This window comes from Azolla caroliniana, unplaced genomic scaffold (assembly GCF_043228905.1).
Source record: "Azolla caroliniana isolate FFs.n. ecotype wild unplaced genomic scaffold, voAzoCaro1.0.p SCAF_10, whole genome shotgun sequence".
In the NCBI taxonomy this organism is placed as follows: Eukaryota; Viridiplantae; Streptophyta; class Polypodiopsida; order Salviniales; family Salviniaceae; genus Azolla; species Azolla caroliniana.
The window spans coordinates 5422902-5433184 of record NW_028230445.1 but is presented as its reverse complement, the minus strand read 5'-3'; the positions used below and the strand labels follow the sequence as shown (position 1 = coordinate 5433184).

General features: G+C 46.7%; 1 non-coding gene across 1 annotated transcript; it reads right to left on the bottom strand.

Moving 5' to 3' along the window:
* Positions 1–6007: 6007 nt before the first annotated feature.
* On the bottom strand, positions 6008–6080 carry TRNAA-CGC (transfer RNA alanine (anticodon CGC)). The gene has a single exon. It is a non-coding gene; the product is annotated as a tRNA-Ala (tRNA).
* Between the last annotated feature and the right edge of the window lie 4203 nt (positions 6081–10283).

The following is a 10283-nucleotide window of genomic DNA, read 5'->3' as shown; positions in this document are numbered from 1 at the left end:
CATTGGTCGAAGTCACGCCTTCCCCGGCCTTTCGGCCGCCCTCTGTATGCCTTCAAGAGCACCTCTTCGAAGGCCTCCCACGAACTATGAGCCTCACGGAGCTCCTTTACTTCCGCATGCATCCGGACAGCTACGACCCGACAGAAGAACTCTAGCCTCAACGCCTCGTCTACGCCACGCACTTCCATTTCCGCGTTGTAGGCTTCCAAGTAAAATGGGACCTCGACCCATTGAAACGGCCGACTCTTTCGACCACTCGTTCAATAGATTGTTGCGCTACTTCTCGCCTCATCACCACTCGTGTAGACTCCAACACCACTTGGGCCACCATCTCTGCAAGGTCATCATATTCCAGCTCCATCCTCCCTTGCCACCTTTCATGTCGGGTTCACCAAATATGTCGCATTGTTACACGCGTGCGTGTAGAAAGGCGGGACCACAAGGGTCCTGGACTAGGGAGCGACGGAGCGCAGGAAGTCATGCTTCACCGTTTCCGGGGCACCCTAGGAGCACACCGGAAGCAACCAAATGAGATAGAGAAAGAGAGGGAGACAGAGTGGGAGCGCGCGCTTGACACCGACTCACGCACACGCGCACACACACGCGCGCCGACCCGACTCACGCCCTTATGTGCAGGAACGCAGGAAAGGGGAAGCACCCGACACCAACAGAGACACAAATATACACAGTTAGACGCAAAAGTATGTATTACAAGGGAAAGAATACAACCCCAGCTTCGAGCCGGACCAAGCTAGGGTAGGTTACAACAGCAGTCTACAGCCAAGCCGCCCTCCGGGGAGCTCTCGGGCTCGTCACGCAAAGCGGGGTCTTGCACAGGAGACCGAGCAGAAATAGCCCTCTACAGTCCACCCACACCGCGAAGAAGAGGAAGAAGAAGTAGAAGAACTAACCCTAAATCTAACGGTATACCCTCTAACACAAAATGGGCAACCCCTCTACAAGGGACCATCCCTTCCTTTTATAGAACAAGGAGAGGGATGCGTTACAATGTGGGATAAATCCCGATTTACATGGGATTCTTTGTCCCGACTTGACTCCTATTATTCACACAATTACATGAGGGTGAGTGCACATGTTGCACCCTGCCGATGTAGCCAATATTTCCCGGTTTCCGCGTCTGGACGAAATTCTTCACGACAACGTCGTCACGTAATGCGAGAGCTGTCAGATTCAATCCGGCATACGGCACTAAAATGAGTTGCACCCGACCTGTCCGCCAACCATTCACTTCACATGGATGGTCGATTTCGTGACAATGCTAATGGGGGTAGGGCAAATGCAGTAGCTGGTGCTTGCACAAGAGGACTTGACGAACCAGGTGGAGAGTTGAGCATTGACGAACAAGAAAACCACAGCCATATGCCGATTTCTAATCAATGGCGTGATTTGGCGGTACGAGTGTGTGGGAAAGATTGTGGCCGACCGAGGGGAGCTGGACGCACAAGAAGCCAAAGAGCTATTCAATCGACTAGGGGTCAGGCATTCCCTCACAATGGCGTACAATCTAGAGGTGAATGGGAAGGTCGAACGAGGGCACCGGCCAATTTTCAAAGCAATAGTACGAGCATGCAACGGATGAGTCGGAAACTGGTCGAGGCTCCTAGCTTATGCACTATGGTCCGAACAGACTACGCACAATTTGGTGAATAGATAAATGCCATCCGAACTTATGTTCGAACAAATGCCGATAATGTCGGTGGAGTGGACGATAGCATCGTGGACAGCAATCAATCGGACAGACGAGATGAGCTTGGAGGATCTGTTGGTGGCGCGGATCCAACAACTAGAGTGAACGCTGGAGGACGTGGAATGAGCAACGACAAGGGTGGAAAAGGAGAGGAAGAAGAACAAGGGCAGCTTCGACAGAACGCACCAACTCTAGCCAAAGAAAATTGAGGAAGGTGATTGGGTGTTGGTCTACGACAACAGCGTCGAGAATCAGCACCGGTTGACCCTGAAGTTCGCGGGGCGGTGGTTCAGGCCTTACATGGTAACGAGCGCCAACGACAACGCGACATACCAACTAGCTAAGCTCGACGAGATAAGGTTAACTATGCCAGTAACAGGGAAGCGGGTCAAGGCCTTCATGAAGTGACACGATTCGGAACCGAATCTGGAGCTGGAAGACGAGGAGGCCAATGATGACAAGGGGCCGGATGAGGGTCAGAATGACGACAAATTGGAAGAGGATGAGTAAGGATCATCCTAGAATCCCATTGTTTCTCTACTTGGCACATGGCGGAGGATGTGCAGTTTGGTGAGGGTGGATGTCGTGGGAAATTTCGGCCACAAGGTGAAACCTCTCCGGACACGCGTGAATAGTTGTGTGCATGGATGCACACGAACTTGTCTTTATATACAAACATGTGTAAATAGTATAGTGTTAGTTAGGTGTTGATGAAAACTAGGTAGGAGTGATTCGATAGGTACTTTTATGACCCCATGAGTAGAGGAATAAAGGAGATTGATGAGAGGAGATCGAGGAGAGAATCGAGGAGAAAGGAGTTTCCTTAACAGCCTGATGTAATGATCTCTCTCTCCTTGAACTATAAAAGGAGAGAGATAACACTGAGAAAGGATCCATCGTCTTGGAGAAGGAAGTGTTGTCGGTTTGAGATCCAGAGCTCTGTCATTCCCTCTGTCTTCGCTCTGTATTGATTCAAGGAGGAAGGTGAGGCCTCTACTCACGTAGGAAGCCCATGTGCCCCCGACCAAAGGCTCATAATTCTGCGTCTATGTGTTTCGAAAGCGCGCAGCTCTGTTACTGGTCGAGTCCGGTTGTACTCTTTCCCTGTTTAATATATTTCATTTTCGTTGTATCTGATTGTTCTATCTGTGTTGAGTCTACATCTCTGTCCTGCTTCCATCTTCGTGCGCGTTTATCCGAGTCCCAAGCCCTATGCTCATCACGTTGTCATGAAGATTTTCGGCAATGGTGTGAAAATTGCGAGGAACATACAAAATTGAGTGTGGTTCTTCACACATGATATGAAACAATAATAGTATAAATACTATTTTAGATTAGTTTAATATCTTGGTACAAAAAGATAGAGCTTCCGAATGTACTTTACTACATTTGAAACGGACAACTAAATGTCAAGTTATGTGAATGTGAAGTTTGAGAAGAAGAAGAGAAAAACAAAACTATGAGATATCCCACATAGATAGGACATATCAAGATCCCACAATATATAAGCAGAGCAAGAACTTATTACTTTTTGTTTATGTGTGGAGCACATAATGTTCTTGGGCTAAATTGTGGCTTAACTACTCGTAATGGTTTTGGAGGACCGGATCGGACAGACGACGACGAAACCGAAACCGGAACAGATAAACGACGACGAAACCAGAACCGGACCGGCGGACGGCACCGGAACTGGAACCGGACCAGATCGGATCACCAGACCAGATGGATCAGATCACCAGACCAGATGGATCGGATAGACGAATCGATCGGATAGGTTGATCGCGACGATTTTGGTGTGAAACGAACAAAATCATCTTGATTGGAAAAAAAACCTAGTAAAAATTTGTATACAAAGGGATGCAAGCAAGGCTTGAACCTTGCACCTCCAAGATAGGAGGCAATAAACTTACCACTAAGCCAAGTCATTTTTTTAGAAAAAAAAAATCTTCCATTATACTTTCACATGTAAATTCTCATATTAGAGCTTGAATGAGTGACATGGTTATCATGCATCACATGTAATGCATGAGCGCCAAATGGCAAACATGCATCACACGCATTCCATGAATTGTATGCATGTCTTGTACCCTCACATGCATCATATGCATGGGGGCATCTATAAAAGAGTGGATGAAAAAGATCAAAGGGAGTTAGGTATTAATCAAGAATTTAATAAGAAGAAAATTCATTATCCAATTGATGATATATCTTGTTCCTCAAATCTAAAGTCAAGGGTTCAATCTTAATCTCTCTCTCCATTTCAATCTCTCTCAATCTAAAGTCAAGCATTCTATCTTATCTCAATCTCTCTCTCTTTTAATCTATCTTAAATACTTTCTCACTAAAGCTAGTGCAAACTTCGAATCCTTCCGGTCCAAGACCCCGGCGGTTCCGCCTCACAATCCGCACATAGTGACAGATTTTCACGACAGCGTGCTACCCGACAATAGGTTGGGAGCATTACACGTGTCTTAGCCCGTGTGCTCACCGTCCAGCATCCGGAGACTGGTTCGGATCGGATACTTGTCCAGACCTCACTCTAGCAAAGATATCTGGACACCGATCCGGATAATCTCTCTTCACTTACCGGCTCCTTGGTCGGAGACCCCGATGTTTCTGCCCTGTTTATACACATGCATGCGGAAATGCGTGACAACGTGAAGCAATCGGAGACGTAACATGGGATCGGATACTTGTCCAAACCTCGCTCTAGCAAAGATTATCCCAACACCAATCCGGATAATCTCTCTTCACTTACCGGCTCCTTGGTCGGAGACCCCGATGTTTCTGCCCTGTTTATACACATGCACGTGGAAATGCGTGACAAAGTGAAGCAATCGGAGACGTAACATATCAAGATAATACAATTAGAGAAGTGTGGTATTGATCCTCGTACCCCTCGCATGCGAAGCAAGCTATACCATTTGAGCTACATCCCCTGTCTTGGATGCTCTTTAATGTTGATTCAGTCTTCAATCCACAATTACACAACACGTGAAGCAATCGGAGACGCAACGTGTCAACATAACACAATTGCAAAAGGGGCGTATCGGTCCCCCTACCTCTTGCAAGCGAAGCGAGCGCTCCCATTTCAGCTACATCCCTTGTATTTCCTACTCTTTAATGCGGTCTTCAATCCACGGTTCAACAACACATGAAGCAATGGGAGACGCAACATATAAAGATAACACAATTGGAGAAGCGGTTATATTCATGAAAATGAAAGGAGGATCCGATAAATGTCCATGGTCATTATGCTCCAATGCAAAGTGGGTATTCATCCCCGTACCTCTCGCATGCAAAACGAGGGCTCTACCGTTCGAGCTACATCGCCCATCTTGCATGCTCTTTAATGCCGAGGCCTTCAATCCACGATTCAACAACACGTGAACAATCGGAAACACAACGTATCAAGATAACACAATCGGAGAAGCAGGGTATTTGTCCCCATACCTTCGAAGCGAGCTCCCATTTGAACTACAACCCTTGTATTGCCTACTCTTTAATGCCGAGGTCTTCAATCTACGGTTTAACAACACGTGAAGCAATCAAAGACGCAACATGTCAAGATAACACAGTTGGAAAAGCAGGGTATCGATCCCCATACCTCTCGCATGCGAAGCGAGGGCTCTACCGTTTGAGCTACATCCCTTGTCTTGTTTGCTCTTTAAAATGCCAATCCCGGTTCCGGTTCAACAACATGTGAAGCAATCAGAGATGCAACTTATCAAGATAACACAATTGAAGAAGCGGTTATATTCGTGAAAATGAAAGGAGGATCTGATATATGTTCATGGTCATTATGCTCCAATGCGAAGTGGGGTATCAATCCCCGTACCTCTCGCATGCAAAGCAAGCGCTCACATTTAAGCTACATCCTCTATATTGCTTACTCTTTAATGCCGAGGTCTTCGATCAATGCGGTTCAACAGTTACACGTGAAGGAATCAAAGACGCAACATATCATGATAACACAATTGGAGAGGCCATCAATCCCCGTATCTCGCATGCGGGGTAATGATTCCCTTACCTCTCGCATGTGAAGCGAGCATTCTACCATACTCTTTAATGCCGAGGTCTTCGATCCATGATTCAACAAAATGTGAGATGCAACATATCAAGATAACACAATTGGAGAAGCGGGGCATCAATTCCCGCGCCACTCGCCTGCGAAGTGGACGCTCACATTTGAGCTACATCCCCTATATATTGCTTACACTTTAACACCGAGTTCTTCGATCAATGCGGCTCAACAACACGTGAAGGAATCAAAGACACAACATATCAAGATAACACAATTGGAGAAGCGGGGCATCGATCCCCGTACCTCTCGCATGCGAAGCGAGCGCTCTACCATTTGAGCTACATCCCCTATCTGACAATCGTGGGTCAAGAGATACTCAATGGGGATGTAGGCGGAGGGTTCCAGGGAATACAGATTATAACTTCCTGCATATACTCTTTAATGTTGAGGTCTTCAATCCAAGTTCAACAACGCGTGAAGCAATCGGAGACACAACGTATCAACATAACACACTTGGAGAAGCGGTTATTTTCATGAAAATGAAAGGAGGATCCGATATGTCCAAGGTTATTATGCTCCAGTATGCATATAAGATGGATCCAATATGTCCATGATCATTATGCTCCAATGCGAAGTGGGGCTAACACAATTGGAGAAGTGGGGCATCAATCCCCGTACCTCTCGCATGCGAAGCGAGCGCTCTACCATTTGAGCTACATCCCCTATCTTGCTTACCGTCTAATGACAACTTGTAATCCATAGGACGCTCTATTGTCGATGCGGATTAGGTTTTAGAATCATTATTCACTCATTGTGTGATGAGTCGCTACAATTGAGGGGGATGTATAATTGAAATGAAGAAAATTATGATGTATTTAAACACTATATATCTTAAATAACCGAGAAAGTGGAGATGAAACCACTCAGAGACGTGCCAACGTATCAAGATAACACAATTGGAGAAGCAATGTATCGATCTCCGTACCTCTCGCATGCAATATTAGAGCCCTAACATCTGAGGTTCCCTTTCTTGGTTACTTTTTAATGCCGAAGTCTTCAATACATAGTTGAATGACACATGACTCGATCAAAGTCGCAACGTATCAAGATTCCTGTACATTTCAAGGACCCCCCTGTTGACCCATTGATTGCAATGCCTTCCACTATAAATCGTATATTCATAATAATCATGTGTTTATGCTTCTCACTTCCTCTTTAATCTTGCATATTTCATAGACCTTTGTCCAATTTAATGATGATTATTTTAATCCACAATTAGACAAAATGCTAAGAGATTGGAAATGTAGGGTTTTATGATAACACGATGCAGATGCATGGTATTGATTCTTGTACCTGTCGTATGCTAAGCATGGACTTTACATACCATTTAAGCTACATCAACTTTGACATGGCAAAGAGTAGTAGAGATATAGAGAGAGTTATTTTGTCAGGACATCTATGTGACAACGAAGTAAGGGTTTCTTGTGCTCCGATGATTTCAAGGACTAACGGTTGGTTGCAATGCTTCCTCTAGAACTGTGTTTTCATAAGAATGTTAGGTATGTGCTTCTCGCCTCCTCTTTAATCTAGTTTCACAAGCATTCATAGTGTTTAATTGATGACTTTAATCCATAGTTCCATAACGTGCTTGTAAAGAATCAAGAGATGGATTCTTGTGAAGCGAAAGAGATGTGAGTTATGTGTGTGTGTGTGTAAGAGAGAGAGAGAGAGAGAGAGTGAGTGAAACACAGAGAATACGCAAGGTAAAAGTATATTGACAAAGGAGAAAGACTCAACATTATACAAGGTGGGAGGAGGGTGCTTTATGTAGTCACCCTCTCTCTTCATTAACTAGAAGCCTCATGGAGCATGGGGAATGTGAAAGCTCATCAGTTATGTGTCATAGAATATGATTCTATGACTCATACTAAATGATAGAATACAAAGTGGTGACATAATGGTGACTCTTGACCGTTGGAGTGTCTCCTCACTCTCAAGGTGAGTTCACACACTAGACCAAGTTGAGCTTGATCCTCAACACGCCCCCTCAAGCTCAAGTCGGGTCGGTTTCAGACGGTATCCGAAATCCGCTTCAACTCGCATTCCGGAGTCCGCGTCGGCTCGCTTTATGCGGAGTTGAGGAATCCGTGCTCCAGCTTGCGTTGTGCGTAGTTATGAAGTATCTGCTTCAGCTTGCGTGCGTAGTTGCGAAGTCTATGCTTTGGCTTGCGTGCGTAGTCGCAAAGTCTGTGCTTCGGCTTGCGTCTTTCTTCGCGGCTTTGTTGCGTAGTTGTGGAATCCACGCGTTATTGCGTAGTGCGCGGTTGCGAAATCTACGCATTATTGCGTAGTGTCTTCAGTACTCCCCCTCAAGCTTGGCAGGTCAGGGATCGTCAATCCGAGATCGGTCATGAATTGCCATAACTTGTCGACTCCTAAGGCTTTTGTGAAGATGTCAGCCATTTGAAGATTGGTGCTAATGTGTTGTAGGTCAACATCGCCAGCTAGAACGCGCTCTCAGAAGAAGTGATAGTGCACTTCAATGTGCTTTGTTCGCGCATGGAACACTGGGTTCCAGGCCAGATAAATACTGCTCATGTTGTCGCAGTAAAGGGGAGTCGGATCCGTGATGAGAACGCCCAAATTCTTCAAAATCCTCTTAAGCCATACGGCTTCATATGCAGCTATGGCGACGCCCCTATATTCCGCCTCCGTACTCGAAAGAGCGACGGTAGGCGGCTTCTTGCTACTCCAGGATATTGCTCCGCTGCCGAGGGAGAAAACAAATCCGGAGGTTGATCTTCTATCGGCTTTGTAGCCGGCCCAATCGGCGTATGTGTACCCCTCGAGTCGTATTGGCATCGCGGTCTTGTAGAAGATGCCGCAATCCATTGTGCCGCTCACGTATCGTAGAACTCGCTTAGCGCAATCCAAGTGAGTATCACGCAGCGTTTGCATGAATTGGCTAAGGAGACCGACCGAATAACTGAGATCGGGTCGAGTGATCGTGAGGTAGATGAGACTCCCGATGAGTTGCCGATACTGAGTCGACTCACACGCTTTGGTGCCGGAGTTCGCATCAAGTTTGAAATTGCGATCAAGCGGGGTTGCCACGGATTTGCACTCAGCCATCCCGAACTTGTATAACAAGTTGAGGATGTAGTGTCATTGAGAGATCATGATTCCAACCGGAGTCCGAATTACCTCGATGCCGATGTTGCGTTGTTACGCGCGTGCGTGGAGAAACGAGGCGGGACCACCGGGGTCTTGAACCGAAGGGCAGGTGATACAAAGGGGAAAGAGAAGGAGAGAGACGCCCGGTCACGTATGAGCAAAGAAACACAAGGGCGTGGCCCGTCAACACAAAGACGCGAATGGACACAGAGACAAGGAAAGACAAGTGTTTGTATATTAACGAATAACAAGTACACAGCAGAACACGCGAGCGGCTACGACCGAACAGGCCGGCAAATAGAGGCTGATGCCTGTTCGTCTACGCATGAAATGGGGATAAGATGGAGGTGCTGCCGGAAGCACACGGGCGTTCCTCGAAGCAGCATGAGCCTCCCGACACCTGCAGAGAAGAGCAACAGAGAACAGACAGAGGAGAAGCGTTCGGTTCCAGTCCGACAGCACTTCGTCCTCCTCAAAAATAATGCCCTTTCCCCCTTGCGTCTCCCTCTCCTTTATAGCGTCAAGAGGGAAGTCGTCTCACTCATTTACTTCCTACCTACCGAATCTAACTACCCCGGATCTCTCCCTGTACCTAATTCTCTATTATATACACTAAGAGCGCGCACACGTGAAGGGCCGGTTCATGTGCACTATTCACCGATTGCGCCAAGGGACGGTTTTCTTCACGACACCGAGGAAGTAGTGGAGCTACTTCATGTCCGTCATCTCGAACTTGTCGGAAAGGAGGGATTTGACCTTATTGATTTCGACGAGATGCTCACCTCCAATGACTAGGTCATCCACATATAAGATGATGACGATCGGACTTGCGGAATCTCTTCGTATGTAGAGGGAGTTGTCCAATTTTGACATACGGAGGCCGATTTGATGAAGATATTGCGTTATCTTCAAATGCCAAGCACGTGGTGCTTGCTTGAGGAGGGATTTGACCTTATTGATTTCGACGAGATGCTCACCTCCAATGACTAGGTCATCCACATATAAGATGATGACGATCGGACTTGCGGAATCTCTTCGTATGTAGAGGGAGTTGTCCGATTTTGACATACGGAGGCCGATTTGATGAAGATATTGCGTTATCTTCAAATGCCAAGCACGTGGTGCTTGCTTGAGGCCGTAGAGTGGCTTCTTGAGTCGGCAAATAGCTTTTGGATGGGTGCTTGAGTTGAAGCCGGGTGGTTGGATCATGTACACCTCCTCTTCTAATTCGCCTTGTAGAAAGGCGTTCTTGACGTCCATTTGATGGAGGTGCCACCCTTTCGCCGCGGCAATCGCAATTACGGTCCGCACCGTTGTCATCTTTGCCACCAGGGCAAAGGTCTCTTCGTAGTCGACGCCATGCTTCTGAGCGTATCC